Source organism: Bubalus bubalis, chromosome 19, assembly GCF_019923935.1.
Source record: "Bubalus bubalis isolate 160015118507 breed Murrah chromosome 19, NDDB_SH_1, whole genome shotgun sequence".
Taxonomy (NCBI): Eukaryota; Metazoa; Chordata; class Mammalia; order Artiodactyla; family Bovidae; genus Bubalus; species Bubalus bubalis.
Genome location: NC_059175.1, coordinates 8,913,278 through 8,926,450, shown reverse-complemented (window position 1 = coordinate 8,926,450; position 13,173 = coordinate 8,913,278). Strand labels below are relative to the sequence as shown.

General features: G+C 41.9%; 1 protein-coding gene across 2 annotated transcripts in view; it reads right to left on the bottom strand.

The window, feature by feature from the left end:
- ZNF366 (zinc finger protein 366) overlaps positions 1 to 13,173 on the bottom strand; it is a 61,487-nt gene that overhangs the window by 35,803 nt on the left and 12,511 nt on the right. The window contains exon 1 of one of the 2 annotated variants that reach the window (XM_006078183.4): positions 4,957 to 6,977. The exons of the other annotated variant lie outside the window; for it this stretch is intronic. The gene's annotated coding sequence lies outside the window, so the exon portion shown is untranslated. Of the gene's footprint in view, positions 1 to 4,956; positions 6,978 to 13,173 lie in introns of those variants that run through there. 2 annotated transcript variants of the gene reach the window in all.

The following is a 13,173-nucleotide window of genomic DNA, read 5'->3' as shown; positions in this document are numbered from 1 at the left end:
GCGTTTGTCCTGATTGAAGAACTGATGAGACTAACAGATAGAACTAAACACCTTTCCACTGAGGGTCTCACCTGGTAAGAGGTGACTCATTTGGGTCCATTTAATAATAACAAAAAATGTGAGCAAAGCCAATCTAGAGTTTAGGGCATTGCCTATAATTTCAAAACCTTTGAGTTTCAGCAACTCTATAGGTATTGATGAAAAATTCAATGAAAGTGGAGAATGATCCTGCCTTAGAACTTCTGAGAGAGAATTAAGCAAGCCATAATATAAGTGACCCTTGGTATAGCTTATTCTAGAAGAAATGAGTTCTGTGCCAATCCATGTTTTCTGAACTTCATGTGAAGAATGTGTGAGATATTCAAAGAAGGAGAGAGCACCATATGTAGATACCTTACAACTGACAGGTGACTCAGCTCTCTCAGCACTATCTAGGCTGCTGACAAATGACAGGATACAAAGCCCACGCAGTGTAGTGGTTAGCAGAAAAACTGGAAGAAAGTCATGAAATCTGTTTAGGTAAGCTGGCTATCGATCAAGACAGATTACAAGATAAAATGAATTGGGACCAGAATTAGATTAAGGTGAGCAACTCTACACAATTTATTTTTAATGACCTTTAAATAATATAATTCATTACCATTTAAAAATTTAATACTGCAATGTTTAAAGAAGAAAATGAAAATGATCAATAATACCACCACCCAGAGTAACTGTGGTAATATTTTTGGTCTGTTTCTTTCTAGTCTTTTACTATGCATGAATACGTTTTCTTTTATAATACTGATTATTTACTATATATCTCTATGCAATATATAATTAACTCTGTGATAGACTACTTCCTACATAAATCTTGGTTGAGTTTCTATTGTTTCCTTAAATTAAATTCTCTAGAAATAGAATTACCTAGTCAAAAGATATGAATTTTCAGGTCTCAACACATATCACAAAATTGATTTCTGGGAAGGTCAACCTAATTTATTCTTAAATTATCCACTTCCTTAAATGTATCTTTTTACCTTCTATGGAACCTTTCATTTTTCACTTGAAATTAAATAAGCTCCTAAACTTGGCTCAACATTGTAATAGGAATAAAAAACAAATCTAGGTCTATTCAGAGAATTGTGACTTTGTGGTGACATACTGAGATAATTCTCAACTTTCTCAAAAACTTTCATATCCATTATACATTTAGTCCCCACAAAAAAATCCCTGAGATGAAAATTAATTTTAGAATGTTTTAAGCATGAGAGAGTGTTTCAGGCATTATCTTGTTCAGATTTTATGAATGCTTCCATCTGACAGAGGGATAGGGAGGATATGGGAGTTTTAAAGTTCTAGAGTCTAAGTGTTTGGAATCTCGGTCCATAGATTACCTTCCCACTGGATGAGGGAACTCTGTGTTGGTCCCTTTAAGGCTTTGTGTCACTCCTAATTGCCTCCTCCCTCTGCATTGTTTTATCAGTGTTATTGGGAACTACACCATTAACTCTCTCCTTGTTATAGGGATATGGAAATCTGGACTGAGACTCATAAGCAGAGACAGAGCAACCTGTAAAGAAGCACTTTATCAATGATGTGGATGATGACCTAGAAAAGTACCCCCAAGAGTATGTAGATGACAATGAGAAAGTCAGGTCTGAACTTGCGGTGAACTTGATAAACCAACGTGGTTAAGGGAAATAGTGAAAACAAGTTTAGAACTCCAGGCTCAATATATTTTAGTACCAGACTGTTCTGATCATGAGGACTGCCGAATGCTGGAGTGTTCTAAGACTCAGGGGAAACTGTTTTCACTAGTAATTCTCACCTGTTCAATGAACTAGGTAGAATAGGTGAGTTCTGTCAACAGACAGGATGAATCCTCGAGAACAGTCAAGGCTCCATCCACCCCAAAGACTGGACATTCTTTGCAGATTATCACCTGCTTAACGCACTGTGGGTTACAATATGTTGCATAGAAGTTAAAACAGCACTCTGCTGATGTTTGATGGTCTTTCACAGCCTCTGGTCAGTTGTTGCTTCATTTTCTCCCAGGGCTTCCCTGGTGGCTTAGCTGGTAAAGAATCCGCCTGCAATGCATGAGATCTGGGTTTGATCCCTAGGTTGGGAAGATCCCCTGGAGAAGGGAACTAGGGCTACCCACTCCAGTATTCTGACCAGGAGAATTCCATGGACTAAATAGTCCATGAGGTTGCAGAGTCAGACACAACTGAGCAACTTTGACTTTCTTTCACTTTTCTCCCAGGGGTCAAATTTATTTTATTCTAAAATATCTCCATAGCATTTCCATTTGTTTTGTATGTGTATGTAATTTTAAATTTTGAGAAACCACTTCTTAAAATGCCTGACATTTAAGAAAATCTGGCCCTGTATTGCCAAGTATCACATGTGTAGAAAGTAGCACGGTTCAGCCTGTTGAATGTGCCAGATTTTCCTTAAAATTAACATTCATGCCATATGTTGGTACCCTAAAATCAATACTACTTTGACTGATGAAAATGCAAAAAGAAAACATTCTCAGACTGAGTTCTGTTCTCTTTCTTTTAGACACTGTTTTATGCAGGCGTTAGCAATGGTATTCTTTAGGAGTGAAAATGAGTGCCTGCTCTGTAATTCTTGGTGGGAGGTCAAACACCCAAAAGTGTGGAACCCAGAAGAGCCAGCTTGTAAGGCAAGGGAACCTAAAGTATTGGTCCTACAAGATGGGGCCTATCTACTACTCAGCTCCAGACAATGCCTTGGAGGAAACTTGGAGGTAGCTTCCTCATTCTCCTCATCCACCATGGCAGTGGAACCTCATCCATCATCATGATGCTCAGAAGGGCAGGGTGGAGAGGAGGGGGCTGGAAATCTCTCACTGAACTTAGAGAGGGCATTACACCAGAAATTTAGACAGTGCCCTGGCAACCCAGGGCGACAAGTGACCTATACGGACACATTGCCTGTGGGTCCCAGCTGCCGGGCCTCATGACCGACCTTTGAGGTCACATTCCCTCTGAGTCGCTCCTCTGACCCTACCTACCCCTGCAGCAGATAGTCTCCATAATGCCGGCCAGAAGTAAATCTTGATGCCTGTGGGTTGAGCAGCTGCACTGTTGTGGCTTTGCAATGTACTTTGTCCATGTGTTTATATCACTGTGCTCCCTGGGCCCCTCTGTGGCTCGGGTAGAGTGTGGGGCTCTTCCTGACACACAGAGGGCACAAGCTTTGCTTATAAATATTGACCCTAAACCTGTCCCAAAGGGAAGGACAAGAGGGCAAGGTTATATTACCACTAAAACCACCAGACATATTTAAACTATGATGGGAATTTTGTGCCTGGGGCTTTGTTCTGCTACAGTATTAAATAAGAATGGTGCATTCTTGAAGTTGAAGCAGGCATGTACATTTGTACCATGAAGGATACACAGTATTTAAGGGGGACGTTTGAAAATCCTACCAGTAGGAGAACCTAAAAAAGTCTGGAAATCTCTCTTTTAAAAAAAATTTTATTATGGAAATACTCAAACTATAAGAATAGTAAAATGAATCTCCATGTCTCACACCAAGTTTGATTTATGACGAAGCTTATTTCATCTATACCTACCCACTCTCCTACCTCACAACTAGGATGATTTTGAAGTATATCCATGACAACTTATTGTTCCATCTATACCTATTTTAGGACATATCTCAAACATAAGCACTTTTCTCTTTAAACTTAATTATAATACTATATGTAATATCTGCAAAAATCAAGTTTCCTTAATCATTAAATATCCAGTCAATATTCAAGTTTCTCTAGAAAATCCAACTTTTTGGCTTTGGAGTGAAAAACAGGTTTTTGAAATTTTGTCAATTTTAGCCAATTTTCCACCTCTCAGATGTCATAGAAGAGTTTGGAAGGTTGAAAGAAAAGATCTCTTTTGGGAGCTCTGATGATTAATACAAACAGAAGGAAAAACTATTTGGGCTTCCTTCACCTGAAGTCAATGATTGTTAATACTGAAGAGGTTGTTACACATTATCCAGCCTCACCACACTTCCCTATTGTAAACCGAGGCACAGAGGAGTAAACTGGCTTCCTCAAATTCGCACCGCTAATTAATGATGAAGTATTCAATTCTAAACTCTTAGAAGCTCTATTTAGGATACTACCTATTTTGTTTTTTAAAACTGTTGTAGAAGGACCTCTATGTCTAGGTCTTTGTGTGTGGATTTAAGGTCTGTGTGGCTACTCTGATGGTTTAGAGCTGTGCTGTCCAATTAAGTGCTCATCAGCTACATGTGGCTTTTGAGCACATGAAATACAACTAATCTGATTTGGGACTTGCTGTACATATAAAATACACACTGGATTTCAAAAATTCAATGAATAAAAGGTAAAATATCTCATTAATAATTATTCTGTTGATTAATGTTGAAATAACATTTTTATTTATTGGGTTATAAAAAATATTGTTCAAATTAAGTTCATCTGTTTCTTTTTACTTTCTTATCATGGCTACTAGAAAATATAAATTACTTTTTGGCTCACATTTCTAATGGACAACAGTAGTTCAGAGATTATCTTTTCAATGCAGGATTCCATCAGTTCATTATACAGCCAGGCCCTGCGGCTGGAGAGACCTGGGAGAGGTCATGTATCCCACTGGTCTCTTAGCACTAAGGCTGGAAGCTAACCAAACCATGCAACAATAAATCTTATTTTTAAATATTTGTAGAACAATAAATCTCTTAACTTCCCATGGCTTGGTCTAACATAAGTGAGTCCTACAAGTAAGAGAGTCTTATATCTACTTGTATGAGTATTGTAAACAAAGCACTAGGAATTATTCTTGAACTATCCTTCCATCAACCTTCATGACTGATCTAAAAGTAAGTTCGACTTTCCAAATACCTCTCAGATCTCTACATTCATCCTCATCGTGATCTCCGCAAGCAACTGCCTGGTCCAGGCAACCACGATCTCACCTGAGCCACTGTGTTCATCTCATTGTTGGTCTTCCACTCTGTTCTTACTCCACCTTGGAAATCCATTCTCCACGTAGCACTGCAGTAAGCTTCTCAGTGAGCACAGACAACCATGTCATTCCCCTCCTCAAAGGCCTCTAGTGCTTCCCATTTATTTCAGGATAAAATTCAAAATCTGAACGTGACCTTCAAGCTCAGCACGGTCTGATCCATTTCTTCTTGCCCATGTTCCCCAAGCTGTCTGCATTTTACTCAGATCGGTCTTCTCTCAGTTCCTCATCCCTATCATACACCCCTCCCTTCAGAACCTCTGCACATGCAGTTCCCATCGCCTGTAACACTCTTGCTCTCCCTCCACCCACTGTCGCCTGAACGATATCCATTTATTCAGATCCAGCTCAAAGCGTCCCTTCCTCAGCACTTCCTGACCAGGGCAGGTATATACTAATGTCAACACACAGCACAGATCAGAGCAGTCATTTTCATTTGTTTGTGTGATTATTCATTTAATGTCTAACTCCCTTTGTAAACTCTTTGCTCCATAATGGTGGTGAGCCCATTAGCTCACACTCACTATTGTATCCCACTGTAGTGCCTGGCACATAACAGGCCCTCAATTAATGGGAAGGATAAAGGAAGAAAGGTGAGGTGGTTGTACCAATAAGAACCAACCCTGTCTCTTCTTTCTTTACTAGAGTGGAAAGGGAACACCCCTCATCACTGTTCCTTCGCAGTTCATTAACATGCTCCTGGACAGACCACCTGAGTACCCCAGCTAAGGGTTAAGTCACTTCAGTCATGTCCACCTCTTCGAGACCCCATGGACTGCAGCCTGCCAGGCTCCTCTGTCTATGGGATTCTCCAGGCAAGAATACTGGAGTGGGTTGCCATTTCCTTTTCTGGGGGATCTTCCTGACCCAGGGATGGAACCCATATCTCTTATGTCTCCTGCCTTGGCAGGCAGGTTCTTTACCACTAGCACCACCTGGGAAGCCACCCCCAGCTATGGATTAGCAAATTCTATGAGCTCTATTTTCAGTGTCCATCCAGAATGCAACCACTTTTCACCACCTCTACTACCTGTACTATGGTCCAAGCCACAGGTTTCTTCCAAGATCTTTGACCTTTACTTTGAAACAGATGAGAATTACCTTTTAATAGAACCACTCTTAACTCTCCTGCTTCACCCTTGGCTCCTCAAGGCCTACTCAACACGATAGTCAAATTGATTCTATTAAATGGAAGTCAGATCTTTTCACTCCCTTGCCTAAAACTCTCCAGCAATCTTCGGGTTTAAAGTCTGAGCTCATCCTGGGGCCTGCAGGTTCTCCATGATGTTGTCACCCCTCTGACCTCATGCCCCACCGCACTCTCCCTTTCTTACTCCACTGTAAGCCTAACGGCCTCTGGTTGTTTCTTGCACACACCAGGCATTCTCCCACCTCACAGCCTTTGCACCTGCTGCCCTTTTTGCCTAGAAGCTCTTCCTCTGGATACCTACATGATCTCTCTTTGCTTCCTTCCAGTTTTTGTTCAATATCACCTTTTCAATGAGGCCACCCTAATTCTGATCCCTCCACCCCACATTCCCTATTCTCTCTCCTTCCTTGTTTTATTTTTCTCCATATCTTCTAACAAATTATATAACTTATTTTACTCATTGTCCAATTCTCTCTACTAGAATGCAGACTCCATGAGGGCAGGAATGTTTGTTTTTTGTTTCCTGTTATACCCCCAGTGCCTAAAACAGTGTTTGTCAGGAGGTTGTTGCCAAATAATTGTCTGTTGACTCAAAGACTAAGGTTCAGCCCATGTACCTGAAAAACAGGTGGACTTGCAACCAGCCATCCAGCATGACCACACAGAGCTGGCCTGTTGTGTTAGGAGGGCCAGCTTGGCTCCACTTTGGAGCTATTTCAGGAGACTTGGAGGTTCCCTCAGCCCAGGTCAGCTGCTCACTGTCCCAGCTCAGTTCTGGTAACTGTGTGAGGCCAAGGAAGCAATCTGGCTCCAGGGAACATCTAAATAGCTCCTCCCCATGTTCTCCCACCTCCCCCTCCTCCATCCCCACCGCACACAAATATACCACACAGCCCTCTCCCTTTCCAAGGACACAACTCAGGCTATTTCTAAAACTGAGATTCTGATCCAAAGCAGTAGCCAACACATAGTGTATCTCCATGTGCACAGGAAAAGACAGGAGACCTCTGAGCAATTTCCTGGCCCCATATTTTTCCATGCCAGTAAATGAAGCCTTCTTTAGCTCTGGGAATCTCTCTCTGAACCAAGCCAATGCCTTAATGGCACATTCCATTCCTTACTGCCCGGGCTTGTTTCTTTGTTCTTTTATTTTCCATTTTAAGTGATGGATGCCTGGATCCCTTCTGTCATCAAAACTTTGACAACCAGCTCTCCCGGGTGTTAACTACTAGTTAGGGTACACATAATGCTAATGGAGAGTTTCTTTCCTAAATAGGCATTTATTTAATAATACATAATACTTAAATTGCACTCTCTGCCTTCAAAGAGTTTTGCAAACTTTACACTTCATTAAGCTGAGCAGCATTTGAGTTCCTGTTTTATGGCTGAGAACCGAGCAAAGTTAAACAATTTGCCTAAGGCTACAACTAGCTGTGCTTTGGACAAAGTACTTTGTCTTTTTTTAATGGATAAGGAAAATATAATCAATTAAAAAATGTAGTTATTTAACAACTGTCGTGATCAGTGAATTAGTCTTGAGTGCTTTCTGTGTGTTTTTTAAGACCATATTTGGGGTTCTTCCTTGGCTATCCTCATGCCTCCTTGTCTCCAGACACCACTTCACGTTCCTCTTCTCCTTCCTCCCCGACTCCTACCCTTCCTCCTCTTCCTCGCTTTTTTTCTCTCCTGGCTCTTGGATAATTTAGCTTTTAGGAGGAACCAGCTCTACCCCAATCCTGATCCCTGTTCCTCTGGGACCTACTCTTAGGTGATAAGCATATTGTTGTTAGTGGATTAAGAAGGGTTTAAGTCAAGTTTCTATGGATGGAGAAAACCAAAGAATAAATTGTATAATATCTTTTTGGCTTATCAGTTTTAGTGGTGTATAATTTAAAACATTTTAAATGCAAACAAATATGGATAGGTTATGGAGTAGAATGCAAAACCTAGGACAGGCTAAAGTCTGAAATTCTGCCTATGGCAGATCACTTGGGATTTCCTTTCCAGATTTTTCTCTCCCATTAGCAGTACATGGATTAGAAAACTCTGACAAGAATTGATACAACATGGCACTTCCTCTGAGCTCTCTGGAGATGAAATATCAGGATTGATTTTCTAAGGGCTAGTAGAATCGGTCTTGTTATTTTATTGTTCCTTTGAGCAAGTAATTTTTTTTTAAGGCTGTCTTGAAGGTAATGAAGATAAGTTGGGGCATCTTTTCCTCTGAATCTTGAATATCCACCAGGCAGCATCTTTATTAAGCTAAGGGCAGAGTGGCCTTTTTCTCATCATTCAACAAATAAAAGCAGTAAGCAAAGAAACCTATGATACTTGAGACTATGATTAAAAAGAGAAATCTGGGACATGTGTTCAAAGATAAATTTCTATTACATAATAATTTCACACTGAACATGTTGAAGACCTTTAAAGAGAATAAAAATACGTGAAATAAAGGTTAAGCCACAATGACTTGGATTTGGCTTTAACATGTCTGCACCAAGGTGTACATGCCCTCGAGCCCCAAAGATACTTAAGCTCATGGCAGCATTTGGAGAAAAGGTACAGCAGCATGTACGTAACAAGAGTAAAGAGCTAAGGGCACAGAACCCCAGCTCCCTCACCTACTAACTTCCCTAGGCCTCTCTTTTCTCAGCTATAACAACAGGATAATCACTCTTCATTTATCAAATATTTCTAGCTCTTCTCCTGAGCACATTGTCAGATTGCACCTCCCTACTCCCTTTACATATAGGCATGGCCATGTGACTAGCTTTGGTCAACAAAATGTGAGCCCAAGTGACGTGTGTCATTTCCTTGTGGAATCTTTGAGAGTCAGTCCACGATTTCCATAATTTTCTTTTCCTCTACCATAGCAACCTGAAACATTTCCAGTATAGCTGTTCTGTCAGCCCAGGTCCTAAAGTTAACATGACCTAGGTCAAAGCCATTGTTGATTCATGTAATGAATATGTAATGGAAGGGCGAGATAAATCCTTGTTTTCTTTCTTTCTTTCTTTATTTTTTAAGTCATGGCGATTTAGAGTTTGCTTGTCATTGAAGCTTTACCTAGTCTATCCAGACTAATACACTACTTCATTGATCTGGGGAAAGATTAAAACCAGACACCTAATAGTAATATTCATGGCACATAGCAAGTGCTAGATAAAAGCTAGTTCTTTCCTTTCTTATTAAATTTCTCTGCTTTGGGATCCTTCTCAGCTCTTCCTTAGCAGCCCTGAGATGGTTGTTTCCAGTTTGAGAAGAATGAAAATAAATTTTAAGACTTCTTAAAGCATTCCCTCATACCCTTTAAGAAAACGAGAGAGCCCTTGAGAGGTGCAGAGTTGGGAATTCCCATAATGAGAAGAGAAGCTCCTCTCTGTGTGTCTTATCAAGGAAATCAGCCATAAAGTAAAACCAATGAACTCTGAAAACTTCCCACCGCAGAGAATGCTCTACCTGACAACAACATGGTGCTGCGAAGGAGTTGGCATCAAGGGCACAGACCTTTTGTAGGGATTTGGTTCTGACTCTTCTGTAACAGGCTATCTGTACTAGAGCAAGGTCAGGGCCTTGATCTACTCAGTACCTGCTTTTCTGACATTTTGGGGAGAAGGACGAAGATGGTCAGACCTCAAACTTTTAGCTTTTTCCTCACTGGCTTCTTGAGAGGTCTCTCCCTTCCTTTGCCTGATCCAGGCTGTGACTTCATGAGTCTGAGAGGAGAAGCCAATGGGCCACTGCTGCTCATTTAGTCCAATCAGTTCAGTTCAGGTGCTCAGTCATGTCTGACTCTTTGCGACCCCATGGACTGCAGCACACCAGGCTTCCCTGTTCATCACCAACTCCCAGAGCTTGCTCAAACTCACTTAGACTTAATCATTAACAACTCATTGAATTAGATCATCAACCTTGTACTTTTTTAGGGTGTTTGACTCCACATTGGAAGAGAAAAGTTCCTACTAAATTTACTCTAGTAAATTTAGTTTCCTACTAAATTTACTCTAGTAAATTTAGTCTTTGAGACCTATTCAGAGGGTAAATCTAATTGATCCATTTAGAAGGCATTCATTAGGGCTGTGGTTCTCTACACTGTTCAAATTCTTGAGAATAGAAGAAGGAAAGAGGAAGGGAGTATATATGAGACAGAGCTGAATAAGACCTCCACCTCTGCAGTCTCTTCCAGAAATTAGAGGCAAGCAAGATACCTCTATTTCAGAACCTTCAGTGAGAGATGAGATATGCAGAAAAATAGGAAATGTGACGAAGGGGCACATTCCTTCAGAAGATTTGTATTAAGTGTCTGTGGAAGGAGAGGTACTGTGCCGGGCACAGTCATAGTCCGGACTTTCTCAAGGGGAGCTGTTTCGTGAGGCTTCCCTGCAGAACTCTAACATCCCTGCCCTCCCCCAACTACTGGGTGCCAATAGTACCCCCTGGTCACTGTGATAACCAAAAGGCACCCTCCCTGCCTCCAGATGCCTGGGGGTAGGGGTGGTAGTGGAATGCACTGTCCCTAATTGAGCGCTACCGAACCTGAGTCAGATAGCTGCTGGCGGCGCTGCATTAGAAGCCTCTCCAAGGGGCGTAAAGGGCCCCAGTGACGGCAGAAGGATCCGAAGAGAAGCCCACCCGAGGCCTCCTTCCTCCCCTGAGGTGACGCTCTCTGTCTACATCTTACCCTGTTTTATGGGCCCAAAGGTCCAAATGAGGCAGGACTAGCTTTGAGGTGCTGGTAGTTCTGAAGAGACTTTCAATTTAACTGGAGTTTGGGGAATGAATAGAATTATTAGAAGAAAGAGGAAGAAGCTATAAAAGGTGCAAATTGGTTAGAACGAACCCCTAGACATCGCCTGATACTAAACCAGTTGGCTATTAGGTGTCGATGGGGCCCTTTGGAGCTAGCCCACAGCCCCATGGGAGAGCTTAGAGGGCTGAAGGCACCTCACGTTGGGGTTCATGTTGCATGGCAACCTCAGGGGTCTGACATATACTTATGTCAGCTCACAACCCTCTTCCTCATTTTTAGGTTGCATTCACTAAAGGAAGGGGAGGATGAAGAGAGAAAGGGAAACTAACATTTACTGAGCATGTAGTATGGTCAGATAGAGTGCTAGGAATGTTCCAACCTTCTATGTCACAGAGCGGCTGAGTGAGATAGAAGGAGCATAAACGAGGAAGATAGGCTTCCAGGGGTTTGAATTCTATGTCTTCATTTACCAACTGTGAGCAGTTAATCTCTGAGGCTCAGGTTTCTCATATGGAAGCAAAACAAACAAGAAAGAAAACCACCTCACAAGGTTAATTCTGAGATTTCATAAAATAAGACATATAAAACACCTGATCAAAAACCAAAACCCAAACCAAAACACTCAATAAATAATAACTATACTAGTATTTTTTGGCTTCCTAACAACACTGGTAAGAAGAGATTCTCATGGTCATAAAGAGGAAGGAGAAGGACCTGAAACAAGATTAGGGCTGGAAGTTTAGAAAAATGATAACACAAATCAATAATTCTCATTCTAAGTTCTTTGTTTTTTATTCCAGGCCTTTTCATCTGGACCTTCTGAGGGAAAATTTAAGCAATTGCTCCAGGCCTGAAATGGGCCTCAGAGAGCCCTGGTTGTGCACTGGCCAAACCATTGGGATGGAGGGGAGGGGTTTCTGGGTCAAAGACAGAGACACAGTGGGGAGCATGCAGAGGGGTGCAGCCTGCTGGAGGGGAGACAGAAAACCCCACCTTCCTGAGGTGGCTGACGAGACCAGCGTCTCAAGAAGGAGGTGTGTGGAGGTCTGGGGATTTGATGTCTTCTACTTGAATTCTTTGAAGAACCGACCCATGGAAGGACTGGATTTGTTTTGTGTGGTCCCAGTGAGTGGAAACGGAGAAGGCAATGGCACCCCACTCCAGTACTCTTGCCTGAAAAATCCCATGGGCGGAGAAGCCTGGTAGGCTGCAGTCCATGGTGTCGCTGAGTGTCGGACACAACTGAGCGACTTCACTTTCACTTTTCACTTTCATGCATTGGAGAAGGAAATGGCAACCCACTCCAGTGTTCTTGCCTGGAGAATCCCAGGAATGGGGGAGCCTGGTGGGCTGCCGTCTATGGGGTCGCACAGATTCGGACACGACTGAAGCGACTTAGCAGCAGTAGCAGTAGCAGTGAGTAGAAATAGGGTCAATGGATGGAGGTGAATATAGAAAGCTCAAACTGGGTTTTATTCATGTAGTGTCCATAGCACCAGCATAGAGCCTTGCCCACATGGGACAGCCAAGGGTGACTAGCTGCTAGGATTATTATCACCTGGCCTTGGGACAAGCACCCAATTCGGAAAAGCCGATTGTGTCTGCACTGGTCCATATGCCTGACACCTTTGTTAGAAAAAACTATGTCAGCCAGCAGTGACACTCAGGGTCGCCCATTTTTAAAAGTCTAGTGAGGGCTTCTTTTTTCCTGCCATCAACACCTCATTTTGCAAACACTGAAAAAAAGAAAAACAGAAAAACTTTCTATCTGGCTCAAAGGTTGTTTATGGAATAAAGCTAAATAACTATCCATGGGATGATCTGGAAGTGAAATTTTAAGCTAGATAAACATTGAGCCTGCTATGAAAGGTCATTCTAACTTCCTTTGACCCTCTCATAACTGTGATCCTCAGCATTTTGGTTTGTGGCAAGAAAGCAATGCTTTTCTCCTCCCATCTAGACGGTCTACTGGTCTTGTTTCCTCTTATAGTTTTTGATGAGGAATAAAGCCTGTACTTGACATGAGCTCCAAGCCCAGACTTTTCCTGCCTGATCCATTAAATGCATATTTTGATGAATCTAATGCATAAAATTGATAGATTTGTAAAGGCTACTGGACCAGAAGATATAGAAACCTCATCATCTCTCTATCTCGAGCTCACTGAAGTGAATACTCCCAAATGCAGCATCTGCATGAAACCCTGCCTGTAACTAAAGAGATGTGGAGGAGAGGTTATACGGATCTGGATTGCCCTTGCTGCCTGCGC